General features: G+C 44.6%; 2 non-coding genes across 2 annotated transcripts; both read left to right on the plus strand.

Moving 5' to 3' along the window:
• The first annotated feature begins 6070 nt into the window (after positions 1 to 6070).
• LOC119628259 (U5 spliceosomal RNA) lies at positions 6071 to 6187 on the plus strand. The gene has a single exon (XR_005244548.1). It is a non-coding gene; the product is annotated as a U5 spliceosomal RNA (small nuclear RNA).
• Positions 6188 to 13652: 7465 nt separating this feature from the next.
• Positions 13653 to 13768, plus strand: LOC119628258 (U5 spliceosomal RNA). The gene has a single exon (XR_005244547.1). It is a non-coding gene; the product is annotated as a U5 spliceosomal RNA (small nuclear RNA).
• The last annotated feature ends 5331 nt before the right edge of the window (positions 13769 to 19099 follow it).

Consider the following 19099-nt stretch of genomic DNA (forward strand, 5'->3'; position numbering starts at 1 on the left):
CCCCAAGTGATCCTTCTGCCTTGGCCTCCCAAAGTGCTGGGTTTACAGGCGAAAGTCACCATGCCCAGCCTATTTTCTCTTCTTCTTTAATAACATTTTCCTTCCTCTACCTCATTTTGTAGTAAGAATACAGTATATAATATGTTTAACATACATAATATGTGTTAATCGACTATTATCTGTAAGGCTTTCAGTCAACAGTAGACTATTTGTAGTTAAGTTTAGGGGGAGTCAGAAGTTATATGCATCAGCGAGGTGGCTCACACCTGTAATCCCAGCACTTTGGGAGGCCGAGGCGGGCGGATCACTTGTGGCCAGGAGTTCTAGACCAGCCTGGCCAACATGGCAAAACCCCGTCTACTAAAGATAGAAAAATTAGCTGGGCATGGTGGCACATGCCTGTAGCCCCAGCTACTCAGGAGGCTGAGACAGGAGAATCGCTTGAGCCCAGGAGGTGGAGGTTGCAGTGAGCTGAGATCAAGCCACTGCATTCCAGCTTGGACCACAGTGAGACCCCATCTCCCTACCAAAAAAAAGTTATATGCAAATTTTCAACTGCGAGAGGGGTCAGCAACTCTAACCCCCCATGTTGTTCAAGGGTCTACTGTATATATGTTGTTTTTCTTTTTTTTTCTTTTCTTTTTTTTTTTTTTTTTGAGACGGAGTCTCGCTCTGTCACCCAAGCTGGAGTGCAGTGGCCGGATCACTCTCAGCTCACTGCAAGCTCCGCCTCCCAGGTTCACGCCATTCTCCTGCCTCAGCCTCCCGAGTAGCTGGGACTACAGGCGCCCACCACCTCACCCGGCTAGTTTTTTTTTTTGTATTTTTTAGTAGAGATGGGGTTTCACCGTGTTAGCCAGGCTGGTCTTGATCTCCTGACCTCATGATCCACCCGTCTCGGCCTCCCAAAGTGCTGAGATTACAGGCTTGAGCCACCGCGCCCTGCCTTTTTTTCTTTTTTGAGATGGAGTCTCGCTCTGTTGCCAGGCTGGAGAGCAGTGGCATGATCTTGGCTCACTGCAACCTCTGCCTCCCGGGTTCAAGCATTTTTCTGCCTCAGCCTCCCGAGTAGCTGGGACTACAGGTGTGTGCCACCACACCCAGCTAATTATTGTAGTTTTAGTAGAGACGGGGTTTCACCATGTTAGTCAGGGTGGTCTTAATTTCCTGACCTCGTGATCCACATGCCTTGACCTCCGAAAGTGCTGGGATTACAGGCGTGAGCCACTGCGCCCAGCGCCTTTCTTTCCCTTCCCTTCCTTCCTCCCTTCCTTTCCTTCCTTTCCTTCCTTTCTTTCCTTCCTTTCTTTCCTTCCTTCCTTCTTCCTTTCTTTTTTCCCCTCCCCTTCCCCTCCCCTCCCCTTCCCCTCCCCTTCCCCTCCCCTCCCCTTCCCCTCCCCTCTCCTTTCCTCCCCTTCCCTCCCCTCCCCTCTCCTTCCCTCCCCTTCCCTCCTCTTCCCTTTCTTCGGAGTCTAGCTCTGTTGCCCAGGTGGGAGTGCCGTGGTGTCATCTCGGCTCACTGCAACCTCTGCCTCCTGGGTTCAAGTGACTCTTCTGCCTCAGCTCCCGAGTAGCTGGGATTACAAGCACACACCGCCATGCCCAGCTAATTTTTGTATTTTTAGTAGAGACCCGGTTTCACTGTGTTGACCAGGCTGGTCTTGAACTCCTGACCTCGTGATTCGCCCGCCTCAGCTTCCCAAAGTGCTGGGATTACAAGCATGAGGCACCATGCCTGGCCTTTTTTTCTTTTTGAGACAGAGTCTCTCTCTGTTGCCCAGGCTGGATTGCAGTGGGGTAATGTTGGCTCACTGCAACCTCCATTTCCCAGGTTCAAGCAATTCTCATGCCTCAGGCTCCCGAGTTGCTGGGATTACCGGCGCCCTCTGCCACGCCTGGCTGATTTTTGTATTTTTAGTGGAGATGGAGTTTTGCCATGTTGGCCAGGCTGGTCTTGAACTCCTGGCCTCAATCTTCCACCTTGGCCTCCCTAAGTGCTGGGATTTCCGGCGTGAGCCACCATGCCCGTTTTTTTTAAATGTTTTTCTTTATGTTTTATGTGTGTTTTTCTTTATGTTTTATGCGTGTCTTATATATTTTATGCTCCTTAAACAGGCACTTCCCAAAGAAGATACATGGATGACAAGCGCTTGAGAAGATGCTCAACATCATTAGTCATTAGGAAAATGCAAATTAAACCACAGAGATACCACTACACACCCAGTGAAGTGGTTTATTTATTTATTTATTTGAGACAGAGTCTCCCTCTGTCGCCAGGCTGAAGTGCAATGGCACGATCTCTGCTCACTGCAACCTCTGCCTCCCAGGTTCAAGTGATTCTCTTGCCTCAGACTACAGGCACACACCACCAGGCCCAGCTAATTTTTCTATTTTTAGTAGAGACTGGGTTTCACCATGTTGGCCAGGATGCTCTCGATCTCCTGACCTCATGATCCGCCCGCCTCGGCCTCCCCAAGTGCTGGGATTACAGGCGTGAGCCACCACGCTCAGCTGAAGTGGTTTAAAAAATAAAACGAACAATTCTACATGTTGGAGAGGATGTGGAGTAACTGAAACTCTTATACATTGATGGTGGGAATATAAACTGCTAACTACTCTGTAAAAACAGTTCTTATAAAGTTAAACATCCACCTACCATAAGACTTAGCAATACCCACTTCTAGGTGTTTAGAGAAGCGAAAACTCTTGCTCAGACAAAAATCTGTACAAAAATGTTTACAGCAGCTCTGTTAGCAGTCACTAAAAACTGGAAATGACAGGTGGATGGGTAAACAACTCATGGTACAGCCATACAGGAACAGAAAGGAATGCAACAACATGAGTGAATCTCAAGGCATCATGCTGAGCACAAGAAGCCAGTTCAAAAGGGTATGTACTGAATGTTTCATTTAAATGTCGGAAATGGGCCGGGCGCGGTGGCTCAAGCCTGTAATCCCAGCACTTTGGGAGGCCGAGACGGGCGGATCACGAGGTCAGGAGATCGAGACCATCCTGGCTAACACGGTGAAACCCCGTCTCTACTAAAAATACAAAAAAACTAGCCGGGCGAGGTGGCGGGCGCCTGTAGTCCCAGCTACTCCGGAGGCTGAGGCAGGAGAATGGCGTAAACCCGGGAGGCGGAGCTTGCAGTGAGCTGAGATCCGGCCACTGCAGTCCAGCCCGGGCTACAGAGCAAGACTCCGTCTCAAAAAAAAAAAAAAAAATGTCGGAAATGGCAAAACAAGTGATGGAGGACAGATCAGTGTTTGTAAAGGATTACAAGTAGAGGAAGGTGTGACCACAAAGAGCAGCATGAGGAAATTTTGGAGTGATGCAACTATTTTGTATCTTGATTGTGGTGGTGATTATGCAAATCAAATTTATGATTAAAAAATAATAAATTTAAAATCATAAATCTGGTCAGGTGTGGTGGTGGGTCACGCCTGTAAAGAAAATACAAAAAGTAGCAGGACATGGTGGCTTGCGCCTGGAGTCCCAGCTACTTGGGAGGCTGAGACCTGGGCAACAGAGAGACCGTGTCTCTTACAGTGGCTCATGCCTGTAATCTCAGCACTTTGGGAGGATGAGGTTGTGGGATTGCTTAAGGCCAGGATTTCGAGACCAACCTGGGCAACATAGGAAACCCGGTCTCTAAAAGAAACAAAACAAAACAGGCAGTGGCTCAAGCCCGTAATCCTAGCACTTTGGAAGGCGGAGATGGTCGGATGGCATTGAGTCCAGAAGTTCTAGACCAGCCTGGGCAATGTGGTGAAACCCTGTCTCTACTAAAAATACAAAAATTAGCCTGGCATGGTGGCCACAACTGTAGCCCCAGCTACTCTGGAGGCTGAGGTGGGATCGCTTGAGCCAGGGAGGTAGAGATTACAGTGAGCCGAGATTGCACCACTGCATTCCAGCCTGGGTGATAGAGTGAGATCCCGTCTCAAAAAAAAAAAAAAAAAAAAATTGTTTTTAAGACAAAAAAAAAGAAATCATAGATCTGTATACCTGAAGAATTCAATTTTACTGATAGTTAATTTAAATTTAAAAATAATTGCATGGAAGCATTATTTACAATAACCAAGAGGTGTAAACAACACATGTCCATCAACAAATGAATGGGTAAACAAAATGTGGTGTACCCATATAATGGAATATTATTCATCCTTAAAAAGGAATAAAATTCTGGGCGGGCACGGTGGTTCACGCCTGTAATCCCAGCACTTTGGGAGGCTAAGGCGGGCAGATCACCTGAGGTCAGGGGTTCGAGATCAGCCTGAACAACATGGTGAAACCCCATCTCTGCTAAAAATACAAAATTAGCCAGGTGTGGTGGTGCATGCCTGTAATCCTAGTTACTCAGGAGGGTGAGGCAGAAGAATCACTTGAACTCAGGAAGCGGAGGTTGCAGTGAGCTGAGATCACACCATTGCACTCTAGCCTGGGCAACAAAAGCAAAACTCCATCTCAAAAAAAAAAAAAAAAAAAAGAATAAAATTCCAATGCATGCTACAACATGGATGAACCTTAAAGACATTATGCTAAATGAAATAAACCAGAGACAAAAGGACAAATGGACGAATATTCCAGATTCCACTTATATGAGGCACCCAGAAAAGGCAATATCATAGAGACAGAAAGTAAAATAGTGGTTGCTAGGGGCTGAGAGAGTGAGAATGGGGCGTCATTATTTAATGCGTTTTGGGATGATGAAAAGTTCTAAAAATGAAAAGTAATGATGGTTGCAGAACAGTGAATATATTTAATGCCACTGAACTGTACACTTAAAAATGGTTAAAATGGTAAATTTTATGTATATTTTATCACCATTAAAAAAAGAAAAAAAACTTTAAAAATTTAAATGCAGGCTAGAAAACATGTTAAAATACACTATATATAATATATATTATATTATATATACACTATATATAGTGTATATATAAAATACATTATATATAATATATATTATATATTATATATACTATATAAAATATATAATATATATTATAAATTATATAATATATGTAATATATATTATATGTAATACATTATTTTATATATTATATAGATGCAAAATCTCGTAGAGAAAGTGAAAGAAGAGCTGACGGCTGTGTCTCACGCCTGTAATCCAGCAACTCCGGAAGCTGAGGCAGGAGGCTTGCTTGAGGCCAGAAGTTTGAGATCAGGCTGGGCAAGAAAGCCAGAACCCGTCTCTACAAAAAATACAAAAATTAGCCAGGTGTGGTGGCGAGTGCCTGTGGTCCCAAGCCAGCTGAGAGGCTGAGGTGGGAGGATTGCTAGGAGGGAGTTTTCTAATAGTTGGGGCGAGGAGGGGCAGTTAAGAGCAAAGGAGTGGTTAATACAAATTCCAGATAGTGACTACCCATATAGTGAGTGAGGGGTATGATGGGGAAATGGGCCAACGAGGGCTTCAAAGATGTTAACAATATACTTTTTGAACTGGATGGGAGACATCAGTGTTTTATTACATTTCTTTGAATTATGTATGCACATAGACTATATGCATTATGTGCGAGATATACTTAAAAATCTTTAAGATGTTTCTATTTTTATTTTAGAGTCAGGGCTTAAAAGTCCTGGGCAATTAGCTGGGCTCAGTGTCTTGCGCCTGAAATCCCACCTACTTGGGAGGCTGAGGCAGGAGAATCGCTTAAACCCGGGAGGCAGAGGCTGCAGTGAGCCGAGATCGCGCCACGCACTCCAGCCTGGATGATAAAGACCATGTCTCAAAAAAAAAAAAAAAAAAATCCTGGGCAGCAAGGCCCCGGCTTTGCCCCCTAAAGGTTGCCCCAAGAGCACCGTGTGACTACTAAGGTATTTCCGGAGTCTAAAGATGATTATTCAGGGTCATTTGCATACCCATAATACATTGCAAACAGTTTTTTTCTGAAAAAAAATTCTATATTGCTTGACATTTCGAGTATGAGAATTGTACATGCAGAATTTTTTTGTATGAACTTTCTGTGGTAGTAATTCTTGGGATGAGTAGACACCATTAGTGTACTAGGAATTGCAGTTACCCGAGACTTGAGTTACAGGATCATGGAGTATACTCTGGTTTCTCTTCAGATCGCATAAATCTTTCGCCTTTTACTAAAGATTTCCGTGGAGAGGAACAACTCTGAGTCTTAACCCAATTTTTTGAGGCCTTGTGTTTTACAAGGCTATATGTAGTTGTTCAATATTAGAAGTGTTTTGGATGGAAGTTTATTGTGTTTGTTGCTTTCTATCACAGAGTTTATGGGTGCTGTGATGTGTATTGAAACACTGGCTGGCTGATCCTGCAGGGTAGAAGCATTGAAATCTACTTAGTTTTTTTTCTATCTTGCTTGTAATTATTTCTATGTGTACTCACCTATGTTCCAAGGAAATGCGTCTTGTATATTCATGCTTTTCAACTTTATGTGATAGGCAGTTGACACACAAGTAGTACCTCCTCTGGGGTCTTCTCTTACTCGAGGCTGTTTGGTAGATGCATGTTTTTTGTTACCTGTAATATACAGTATTCAGTTCATTTTCTTTGCAGCATTGTCCGGTTGAAATACAATGCAAGGTAGAGGTGGAATTTTTAATTTTAATAAGCCACATTAAACAACTAAAAATAATGGAAAAATCCAGTAATCCAAAATACTATCATTTGCATATGTAATAATTATAATAATTATTGAGATAGTTTACATTATTTTTTGCCCATACTGTAGTCCTTGCTTTGGTAAGTCGGGCTAATCTTTTTTTTTTATTTTTTGAGACGGAGTTTCACTCTTGTTTCCCGGGCTGGAGTGCAGTAGGGCGATCTCGGCTCACTGCAACTTCTGTCTCCCGGGTTCAAGTGATTCTCCTGCCTCAGCCTCCCGAGTAGCTGGGATTACAGGCGCCCACCACCATGCCCGGCAAACTTTTTGTATTTTTAGTAGCGATGCACTTGTCTTATCAGCTGTTTCCTTTCTGCAAGCCATTATTTGTTGGAATCACTCTTCTGTTCCAGAAGTTTCTTTGCTTTGCTTAGTATGAATCTTCAGCTTTTTATGCTACTTATTTTGGAGAATGTTTTAAAATTTTCCACATCTAAAGCGTTCTGTATATGCAGTGCCCTTACGAAACGCCTGTGGGTAACCAAACTCCAGGATATTGCCAACACATGCACTCCTGCCCCTTCCTGGCTGCAATCCTTTCTCTAGCCCATAGAGCCAGACACTAACCTGACTTTTGGGGTATCCCCCTTTTTTTTTTAAGACAGGGCCTTGTTCTGTTGCTCAGGCTGGGGTGCAGTGGCGCGATCATGGCTCACTGCAACCTCCGCCTCCCGGGTTCAAGCAAGCCTCCCGAATAGCTGGGACTACAGGCGTGTGCCACCACACCTGGCTAATTTTTGAATTTTTAGTAGAGACGGGTTTTCACCATGTTGGCTAGGCTAGTCTTGAACTCCTGGCCTCAAGTGATCCACCCGCCTCAGCCTCCAAAAGTGCTGGGATTACAGGCAGCAGCACCGGCCTAAATTTTTAGTGATGTAACAGTTTTGAATGTTAATATTAAAATGCACAAAATACTCATCCTTTACATCTATTTAAACATATTGTAATTTATCACGAGAAAGCTGTAGACATGATCTTTAAAATGTGCAAGAGGAACATAAATTTTCAAAATTCTTTTCGGATTTAAGGGAAGAAGATATTTGACCCCACGACCATAACGGGTGGGCGGTGTGGTCAGAACTGAGCACTAAATGGAAGCTGCGCCCTCTTGTGGCCATCGCGGAGGCTGCAGCAGAAATGAGCAAGGAGCTCCAGAACGGAGGTAACTCTGGTAATAGGAGCTAAGACCTAGAGGCCCCCCACTACCTTCCCTATAGGGAGAGTCTCTCTTTACTGAAAAATTTGAAAAGATTGAATGTTGCTTCTACAAGAGAACCTACTTCTTGTAACTGTGGGCATCTGGTCACAACAAATAGAAACCAGAAAACAATCTACAAGAATGATTTAATGTTAATCTGTTACTGTAGCCTGGACACAGTGGCTCACGCCTGTAATCCCAGCACTTTGGGAGGGCGACGCGGGAAGATCAGTTGAGGCCAGGAGTTCAAGACCAGCCTGGCCAACATAGTGAAACCCCTTCTTTACTAAAAATACAAAAATTAGCCAGGAGTGGTGGGGCGCGCCTGTAATAATCCCAGCTACTCAGGAGGGTGAGTCAGGAGCATCGCTTGAACCTGGGAGGCAGAGGTTGCAGTGAGCTGAGATTGTACCACTGCACTCCAGCCTGGGTGACAGAGTGAGCCTCTATCTAAAAAAAAACAGGAGAATCGCATGAACCCAGGAGGCGGAGGTTGTGAGCCCAGATCATGCCACTGCACTCCAGCCTGGGTGACAAGAGCAAAATTCTATCTAAAAATATATATATAAAATAAATTAAATTAAACAAATAAACAAAAGCCCCATTAATCTGTTAGTGTAGATTGATCAACACTATATGAGATTAAAGCAAAATCATTTGGTAATCCTATGAATGCATAAGCATACTGATAAAATTTATATATAGTATAAAATCTATCCATTTTATATATAGCATATACATATACATTTAATATATTTATATTATATTATATTATATTATATTATATTATTTTACTTTTGATACAGAGTCTCGCTCTGTCATCCAGGCTGGAGTGCAGTGGTGCAATCTAGGTTTACTGCAACCTCAACCTCCCGGGCTCAAGTGATCCTACCACCTCATCCTCCCAAGTAGTAGAGACTACAGGCTCGCACCACCCCACCTGGCTAATTTTTGTATTTCTTTGTAGGAACAGGGTTCCGCCATTTCACCCACAGGCTGGCCTCGAACTCCTCGGCTCAAGCCATCCTTCAGCCTTGGCCTCCCAAAGTGCTGGGATTACAGGCATGAGCCACCAAGCCCAGCTATGTCTTAATCTTATTACAATAGGAATAGATGGGAATCTGCTTAAAGTAGAATAACAACCAAAAACATCACACATAACCGAAAGTATTGTGAACTTTTTAGAGTCTGGAAGAAGACAAAAATAACAGTATCACTGCTTCCATTCAATTTTTCACTAAGGGCCTTGCCAGGAAAGTAAAACAAGAAAAGTCAGGGGGAGGGAAAAGTATAAGGAATGAAAAAAGAAAAACACAATTATTGTTATTCTCAGTCCATATGATTATATTCATAGAAGATCCAAAAGGATTTGGAAGTATATTATTCAATATGGTAACCACTGGCTATTGAGCATTTGAAATGTGGCCAGTCTGAATTCAGATATATTGTAAGTATAAAATACACAATGGAATTTTTTTTTTTTTTTTTTTTTTTTTTGAGACGGAGTCTCGCTGTGTCACCCAGGCTGGAGTACAGCAGCACGATCTTGGCTCACTGCAACCTCTGCCTCCCGGGTTCAAACAATTCTCCTGCCTCAACCTCCCGAGTAGCTGGGACTACAGGCACATGCCACTGCACCCCGCTGATTTTTATATTTTTAGTAGAGGCAGGGTTTTGCCATGTTGGCCAGGCTGGTCTTGAACTCCTGACCTCAGGTGATCCAACCACCTCAGCCTTTCAAACTGCTGGGATTACAGGTGTGAGCCGCCGTGCCTGGCCAGTTATTTCTTAAATTAAATTAGCGTGAATTGTTGCTGGAAATGGAAGTGCAAGCCACACCATAAATAATGGATCGGGGTGAGTCCAGGCTTTGGATTCACAAGTTCTAGAAACTCCATGACCCTTTATGGAAACTGGTATGGCTAAAAACAAGTTAACTTTCCTTTCAGTTCTCTAAACAGTGAAAGCTATCCAGGACCCTTCCAGAGTGAAGCGGAGCAAAGGCCAGCAGTTGAATGTCCCCTAAAACCCAGGAGTAAGGAAACATTCTCTCCCAAGGCTCAATGAGGGCAGAGCTCAGTGTTCAGAGAACCCACCCCTTAGCCTGTCCCCTTAGCCCCTGGCTAAGTCCTATGAAGTGTAGCTATTATCATATGGTGAGAACTTTGCATCTCCACGGGTCTCTTTAACTTCTTATTACATTATGAATATAGCAAGCATGCAAGACTATCAAAACAGATGTATGCTGCCTGGCGCAGTGGCTCACACCTTTAATCCCAACACTTTGAGAGGCAGAGGTGGGAGGATCCCCTGAGCCCACCAATTTGAGACCAGCATGGGCAACATGTCTTTCAACATAGGGAGACCCACCCATCTCTGCAAAAAATTAAAAAATAAAATAAAATTAGCCCGATGTGGTGGCTCGCTGACTATAGTCCCAGATACTCGGGTGACTGAGGCAGGAGGATTGCTAAAGCTGAAGCAGCAAGTGCTTAAGCCCAGCAGTTTGAGGCTGCAGTGAGCTATGACTGCCACCCTGCCCTCCAGCCTGGGTGACAGAACCTGTATCAAAACAAAAACAGGCCGGGCGCGGTGGCTCACGCTTGTAATCCCAGCACTTCGGGAGGCCGAGGCGGGTGGATCACGAGGTCAGGAAATCGAGACCATCCTGGCTAACATGTGTGAAACCCCGTCTCTACCAAAAATACAAAAAAATTAGCTGGGTGTGGTGGCGGGTGCCTGTAGTCCCAGCTACTCGGGAGGCTGAAGCAGGAGAATGGCGTGGAGCGAGACTCCATCTCTAAAAAAAAAAAAAAAAAAAAAATACAAAAAATTAGCCGGGCATGGTGGAAGGCTGAGGCAGGAGAATGGGGTGAACCCGGGAGGCACAGCTTGCAATGAGCTGAGATCGTGCCACACTCCAGCCCGGGCAATAGAATGAGGCTCCGTCTCAAAAAAACAAAAACAAAAATAAAAACGAAAACAAACAGCCCTGGCTACAATAACCTTCCAGCAGTCAAGAAGGTGACCTTCAGCCAGTACCTCTATAGCAACCTCTGCAAGGGCTTGGGGGCCTTGCTCTCAAAACAGGGCTTTGATCGTATGAACAAGTTCCTGACCTACTTCCCCGGGAGGAGCACGGAGGATGGCCTCAAGCACGAGTATTTCTGCGAGATTGCCCCCTCCCCTACTGACCCCTCAAGCACGAGTATTTCTGCGAGATTGCCCCCTCCCCTACTGACCCCTCGATGTTCCCCACGTGGCCCGCAAAGAGTGAGCAGCAGTGTGTGAAGTGAAGCACCGGCACACTCCCACCCGACCCGCGCCCCACCAGGGAGCCAGCCAGCTGGGTGATGGCCACCTGAAGGAGACTGGCTTCCACTTCACCATCACAAACCACGGCGCCTCGGTCGCGGGCCCAGCTTCAGCCTCAAGTTCTGAAGGTCAGAGCCAAATCCAAGTCATGGGGAGGACTCAGCCCGGACCATGGGGCCAGCTGCTGCAGCTGAGCTGCCTTGAGTCTCAGAACTCCTCATCTTTATTTTGTGTTCCACATTTCGTTTTGTGTAAATTTGTAGAATTAAATCACGTTTTCCTTGTTGTGGGAGGGAAAAACTGAGCAAACAAACAAACAAAACCAGATGGATGTTTGCTCACCAAAGAGCCATATCAAAAGAAGCCGGTACAAAAGGCCACATGTTGTATGCTTCCTTTTATATGAAATGTCTAGAATGGGCCTACTAGAGACAGAAAGTAGATTAGTGGTTGCCAGAGGCTGGGTGAAGGAGCGGGTGGGAAGTAACTTCTAATGGGCACTATTTTATTTTTCTGAGTGGCAAAAACATTCTGACCGGGCATGGTGGCTCACCTGTAATCTCAGCACTTTGGGAGGTCAAGGTGGGGAGATCACTTGAGGCCAGGAGTTCATGACCAGCCTGGCCAACATGGTGAATCCCTGTCTCTACTAAAAATACAAAAATTATCTGGGCATGGTGGCAGATGCCTATAGTCCCAACTACTCGGGAGGCTGAGGCGGGAGAATCTCTTGAACCTGGGAGACAGAGGTTGCAGTGAGCCAAGATTGCACCACAGCACTCTAGCCTGGGGAGCAGAGCAAGACTCGGTCTCAAAAAAAAAAAAAAAGAAAAACAATAACAAAAAGACCCAAAACAAACAAAAAATTCTAAAATTATATTGTGGGGATGATCCTACAACTGTGAATATACTAAAAACCATTGAATTGTATACTTTATTTATTTATTTATTTATTTATTTATTTATTTTGAGACAGAGTCTCGCTCTGTCGCCCAGGCTGGAGTGCAGTGGCACAATCTCGGCTCACGCAAGCTCCGCCTCCCGGGTTCACGCCATTCTCCTGCCTCAGCCTCCTGAGTAGCTGGGACTACAGGTGCCCGCCACCACACCTGGCTAACTTTTTGTATTTTTAGTAGAGACGGGGTTTCACTGTGTTAGCCAGGATGGTCTTGATCTCCTGACCTTGTGATCCGCCCGCCTCAGCCTCCCAAAGTGCTGGGATTACAGGTGTGAGCCACTGTGCCCGGCCGAATTGTATACTTTAAATGGATGGATTGCTTGGCTTTTAAATTATATCCAGTAAATCTATTTTTTAAATGTATTAGGCAAATTTAAATTACATGCATGTCAAATATGATTGACTTGCTAGCAAAGGAGCAGCAAAGTGAAAAAAAAAGTGTTGGTACAGAGAAGGTGTGAAAGTCGGGAAATGAAATGTTCACACCAGCGGCTGTAAAAGTCTTAGAGCTGGCTGGGTGTGGTGGCTCAGGCCTGTAATCCCAGTTCTTTGGGAGGCTAAAATGAGAGGATTGCTTGTGGCCAGGAATTCCAGACCAGCCTGTACTGCTTTCCTTTCACTGGTTGCCCAGTGAGCACGTTCCTTAGAAAGGAATTCCCTGTAGGCTGGTCAGAGCCCACGCTGTAGCGTGAGGACAGCACTATTTTTTTTTACTTATTATTTTTTGTAAAGATGGCAGGTCTCGAACTCTGGGCCTCAGGCGATCCTCCCGCCTAGGATAAGGAGACATGAGGTCTGAAACAGGAATAGCAAGATTGCATCCCCAACAGCAGCGTCCGGTGGGGCAGGAAACCTGAAACAGAGCACTCAAGCTCCAATTTTAAACAGGACATTGCCAGGAATTCTCAAATGGCATACAAAATTCAGTATATCCCCGGAGTGCACAGTTAAAAATAACATCAGAACGCCCCTGTGCCCACCACACAGTTTAAAAAAACGGAAATTGTCAAACTTTTTAAACAAACCCCTGTGTGCCCTTACCCAGTCACACCTCTAGCTCCTCACCGAAGGGAGGAACTACTATCCTGAATTGTCTCAATCATTTACTTGCCAATTTTTTCTCTTTCAATTTAATAGCAGTCTTTATTTAAAATAAATCAAACTCAGACGTACCAATGCACAAAACAGATAAAACCTGAGTCTCTGACCAGGAAAGCGTTATTTTCCAGTCAGCCAGTCTTCGGCTTCGCCCCCTAACGGTGACATAAGGCACTCTGTGAAATGCTCCGTTCCGGAATCGAAAGATTGATCCGATTATTTGCATACCCATAATGCACTGGTCACAGTACAAATTTAAAACGGCAAAATCAAACATTTTTATTCTAAGCATATTCTGTGAAAATCAGACTTTTGTTTAAACAGTACTCTGAAAATTTTTTCCTAAATATAGAACCTTGGCATTGACTAGTCACCATCAATTAACTAGGAGTTTCTGTTACCCGAGAGGCGGGTTGTGGAAGTGGGCAGTATACTCTGGTTTCTCTTCAGATCGTATAAATCTTTCGCCTTTTACTAAAGATTTCCGTGGAGAGGAACAACTCTGAGTCTTAAACCAATTTTTTGAGGCCTTGTTTCGGCAAGGCTACATACGATTGTCTGAATGTTAGAAGTGGTGTTGGCTGTTGTAGGTGTTATGTCGTTTCTGATACTGCTTTGATCTTTCATGCTTTTGAAGTTTGTGTTAAGGTTAAGGGTCGTTTTCTAGTGAAGTTCTTTCCTACAACTCCGAAGTATTTACTTCAATGTCATTAATGCGGAAGATTCTTAAGAAAGTGTTTTGGCTGGGTGTGGAGGCTTATACCGGTAATTCCAGCTCATTGGGAGGTCGAGGTGGGCGAATCACTTTAGGTTAGGAGTTCGAGACCAGCCTGGGCCAACATGGTGAAACCCCGTCTCTACTAAAAATACAAAAACTAGCCGGGCGTTGTGGCGGGCGCCTGTAATCCCAGCTATTCGAGAGGCTGAGACAGGATAATTGCTTGAACCCGAGAGTTGGAGTTTGCAGTGAGCCGAGATTGTGCCACTGCACTCCACCCTGGGCCACAGAGCTAGACTCCATCTTAAAAAAAAAAAACCAAAAAACCAAAAAACAAAAAACAAAAAAACAAGGATTCTACACTGCTTTCTTAGTCTTCTGAGTCCTGTGTATATTTTGCATTTAGCACATTTCAATTAGGACTAGCTGCATTTCAAGTGCTCAATCAGCGCACGTGGGACACGTGGCCAATGACTAATAATTGCCCTGCCACCTCTGTTAGGTATAAAACGTTTGAACAGAGCACAGTGTATAGATCCGTTCTCCCTTCCTATAGGTTTTGGGGTTTTGCCAGATTTTGGCCACTGGAACTCCTTGAACCTGTGCAAGATTTTATTTCCTTAAAGTGTGGAATGGAATGGCTGGGTCTTAGGGCAGGTAGGTAACTGCATAATAGTTTTCCCCCAAATTATGTACTTATTTGCAGTTCCACAAATGGCCTATTATATTCCCATTGCTTCTCACCCTTACTGGCCTTGAAATGCTCAGAAGTTGCCGGGCATGGTGGCTCACCCCTGTAATCCCAGCACTTCGGGAGGCCAAGGCAGGCGGATCACCTGAGGTCAGGAGTTCGAGACCAGCCTGCTCAACATGGGCAAAACCCCGTCTCTACTAAAAATACAAAAAATTAGCCTGGCGTGGTGGCGGGTGCCTGTAATCCCAGCTACTCGGGAGGCTGAGGCAGGAGAGTCGCTTGAACCTGGGAGGCGGAGGTTGCAGTGAGCCGAGATCGTGCCATTGCACTCCAGCCTGGGCAACAAGAGTGACACTCCATCTCAAAAAAAAAAAAAAGAGAGAAAAAAAGAAATGTGGTCAGGCGCAGTGGCTCACACCTGTAATCCCAGCACTTTGGGAGGCCGAGGCAGGTGGATCACGAGGTCAGGAGATCGAGACCATTCTGGCCAACATGCTGAAACCCCTTCTCTACTAAAAAAGAAAAAAATATAGCCGTATGTGGTGGCGGGTGCCTGTAGTACCCACTACTCGGGAGGCTGAGGCAGGAGAATAGCATGAAACCGGGGGACAGACCTTGCAGTGAGCAGAGATCGCGCCACTGCACTCCGGCCTGGGTGATGGAGCGAGATTCTGTCTCAAAAAAAAAAAGAAAAAAAGAAATGCTCAGAAGTTAATCTTTGTCCATCTGGTAGTTATGAAATTGTAACTTATAGTGGTTTTCAAATTTTATTTTATTTTTTGAGACAGGGTCTTGCTTTATCACACACGCTGGAGTGAAGTGGCATAATAACCTCTCACTGCAGCCTCAACTTCCTGAGTTCGAGTGATCCCACCTCAGTCTCCCAGGCAGCTGGGACTGCAGGTGTGCACCACCACACTGGCTGATTTTTTAAAATTTTTATTTTGTTTTTATGTTTTTGTAGAGACAGAATTTCTCCATGTTGCCCAGGCTGGGCTGCTCTGGATCTTTTGAGCTCAGGTTATCCTCCCACCTCGACCTCTCAAAGTGCTGGGATTACAGATGTGTGCCATTGTGCCTGGCTTTTTTTTTTTTTTTTTTTCCTTTACAAATGTCTAATCTGCCAGCATTATAGTAGTTTTAATGTACATCTCCCTAATTACTAATGAGGTTGAACATCTTTTCAAATATTTTTTGGCTACTCATGGTTTCTCCTATAAAATGTCTTTTGTACCATTTTTTTCTTAGATGGTGAATCTTTTTCTTAGTGGATATAGTAGTTTTTTACACAGCTTCTAGACTTCAGAAACTTTAAAGAGTAATTCTTTGTTGGTTATATGGTGCAACGACCTTCTCCCAGTTTGCAGCTTCTCTTTTTGCTCTTACAGAGTCTCTTGATGACTGGTTTTAATGTCAGATTGATCTGGTTTATTTTCTTCATTCTCATTTGTACTTTTGTGTGTTTTGTTTAATAAACAACTCACCACCTCAAATTATTAAATAAATTCTCTTTTTATTGTTATTTTTTATTTTATTTTAATATTATTTTTTGAGACGGAGTCTGGCTTTTGTCGCCCAGGAGTGCAGTGGTGCGATCTCGGCTCACTGCAACCTTGGCCTCCCGGGCTTAAGCGATTCTCCTGTCTCAGCTTCCCGAGTAGCTGGGATTACAGGCATGGGCCACCACGCCTGGCTAATTTTTGTAATTTTAGTAGAGATGGGATTTCACCATGTAGGCCAGGCTGGTCTTGAACTCCTGATCTCGTGATCCACCTGCCTCGGCCTCCGTAAGTGCTGGGATTACAGGTGCGAGCCACCACGCCCGGCCTCTACATCTTTTTAAGTGATGTCTTTCATATTTAAGTCCTTGATTCCTCTGGAATTGAATTTTTATGCATAGTGTGAAGTGTGAATCTAGTTTTATTTTTCCCCTGGAAATGATTGGCAATTGTCCAGCACTGTGTATTGACTTGGTACCTCCTTTCCCTAGGGATATGCAGTGACATGTGTCCATGGATCTGTTTGTCTAAACCTTGAGCCAATATTGCACATCCTAATTACTATGAGTTTATAATAAGACTTGAAATCTGGTGGGTGTCATCTCTCTACTTGGTTTTCTTTTTAATAGTAACTTGGCTATTCTTTCTTCTTCCAAAAATGTTTAGAATTCTCTTGTCAATTTCCATGAAAATCCCTATTGCATCTGAATTAAATCTATAGATGATTAGGGAGAATTGAATCTTTATCTTATTAGTGGACATGATTTGTCTCTCCATATGTTTGAGTATTCATTATTTTTCCTTTTTTTTTTTTTTTTTTGAGGCAGAGTCTCACTCTGTCGCCCAGGCTGGAGTACAGTGGTGCAATCTCGGCTCACTGCAACCTCCGCCTCCCGGGTTCAAGTGACTCTCCTGCCTCAGCCTCCCAAGTAGCTGGGATTACAGGCGCCTGCCACCATGCCTAGCTAATTTTTGTATTTTTAGTAGAAACGGGGTTTCACCATGTTGACCACGATGATATCGAACTCTTGACCTTGTGATTCGCCCGCCTTGGCCTCCCAAAGTACTGGGATTACAGGCGTGAGCCACCGTGCCCAGGTCTTCATTATCTTTCAGTAAAGTGTGATAATTTTTCTACTAAAAATCTCACACTTTTTATTAATTTCTAAAACTACTTCTCCTAACTGTACGTTGCTGTTGTATAGAAATTCAGTGAACCTGTATGGGATCTTATATCTGGCAACCTTACTTGATTTATGAACTCTATATGTAGATTATTTTCAGTTTTCTACCTATATAACCTTATTATCTGGGGATATTTTTCAATTTTTCCTTTCTAATATTTATAATTTTATTTAATTAATTAATTAATTTATTTATTTATTTTGAGAAGAAGTCTTGCTCTGTCATCCAGGCTGCAGTGCAATGACGCGATCTCGGCTTATGCAACCTCCACCTCCCGGGTTCAAGGATTCTCGTGCCTCAGACTCTGGAGTAGCTGGGATTACAGGTGCACCCCATCACACCCAACAAATTTTTGTATTTTGGTAGAAACGGGGTTTCACCATGTTGACCAGGCTGGTCTCAAAGTCCTGACCTCAAGTGATCTGCCTACTTCAGCCTCCCAAAGTGTTGGGATTACAGGCATGAGCCCCCGTGCCCAGCCTCAATTCATTTTTTGATGTAGGACTTTTCCTTTTTTTTCTTTTTTTTTTTTTTTTTTTTTTGAGACGGAGTCTCGCTCTGTCTCCCAGGCTGGAGTGCAGTGGCCGGATCTCAGCTCACTGCAAGCTCCGCCTCCCGGGTTTACGCCATTCTCCTGCCTCAGCCTCCCGAGTAGCTGGGACTACAGGCGCCCGCCACCTCGCCCGGCTAATTTTTTGTATTTTTTTTTAGTAGAGACGGGGTTTCACCGTGTTCGCCAGGATGGTCTCGATCTCCTGACCTCGTGATCCGCCCGTCTCGGCCTCCCAAAGTGCTGGGATTACAGGCTTGAGCCACCGCGCCCGGCCTCCTTTTTTTTTCTTAAGACAGGGTCTCCCTCTATCAATCAGGCTGGAGTACAGTGGTGTAATCATGGCTGACTGCAGCTTCTACCTATCAGGCTCAAGTGATTCTCCTACTTCAGCTCCCTGAGTAGCTGGGACTACAGGCATGTGCCACCGTGCCCAGCTATTTTTGAAGTTTTTTGTAGAGATGAAGTCTCACCATGTTGCACAGGTTGGTCTCAAATACCTGGACTCAAGCGATCCCACTGACTCAGCCTCCCAAAGTGCTGGCATTACAGGCGTGAGCCATCATACCCCACCTGGACTTTTCTTTCACATGTGAAACTGAGCCAGGAGTGGTGGCTGTAATCCCAGCTAGTTAGGGGGCCAAATTGAGAGGATCACTTGAGGCTGGGAGTTCGAGACCAGCCTGGGTGTAATAGTGAGAACCTGCCTCTAAAAGAATAACTTTAAAAAATGGCAAAATTGGCCAGGTGCGATGGCTCACACCTGTAATCCCAATACTTTGGGAGGCTGAGGCACATGGATTGCTTATGGTCAGGAGTTTGAGACCAGCCTAGTGAACATGGTGAAATCCTGTCTCTACTAAAATACAAAAATTAGCTGGGCATGATGGTGTGTGCTTGTAATCCCAGCCACTTGGGAGGCTGAGGTGGGAGAATTGGGAGGTGGAGGTTGCAGTGAGCTGATATTGTGCCACTCTACTCCAGCCTGGGTGACAGAGGGAGACTCTGTCTCAAAAAAAAAAAAAAAAAAAAAGTAGTTCGAGACCAGCCTGACCAACGTGGTAAAACTCCATCTCTACTAAAAATACAAAAAGTAGCCGGGTGTGGTGGTGAGCACCTGTAGTCCCAGCTACTCCAGGGGCTAAGGCAGGACAATCGCTTGAACCCGGGATGCAGAGGTTGCAGTGAGCCAAGATCGCACCACTGCACTCCAACCTAGGTGACAGAGCGA

This window comes from Chlorocebus sabaeus, chromosome 26 (genome assembly GCF_047675955.1).
Source record: "Chlorocebus sabaeus isolate Y175 chromosome 26, mChlSab1.0.hap1, whole genome shotgun sequence".
Taxonomy (NCBI): domain Eukaryota; kingdom Metazoa; phylum Chordata; class Mammalia; order Primates; family Cercopithecidae; genus Chlorocebus; species Chlorocebus sabaeus.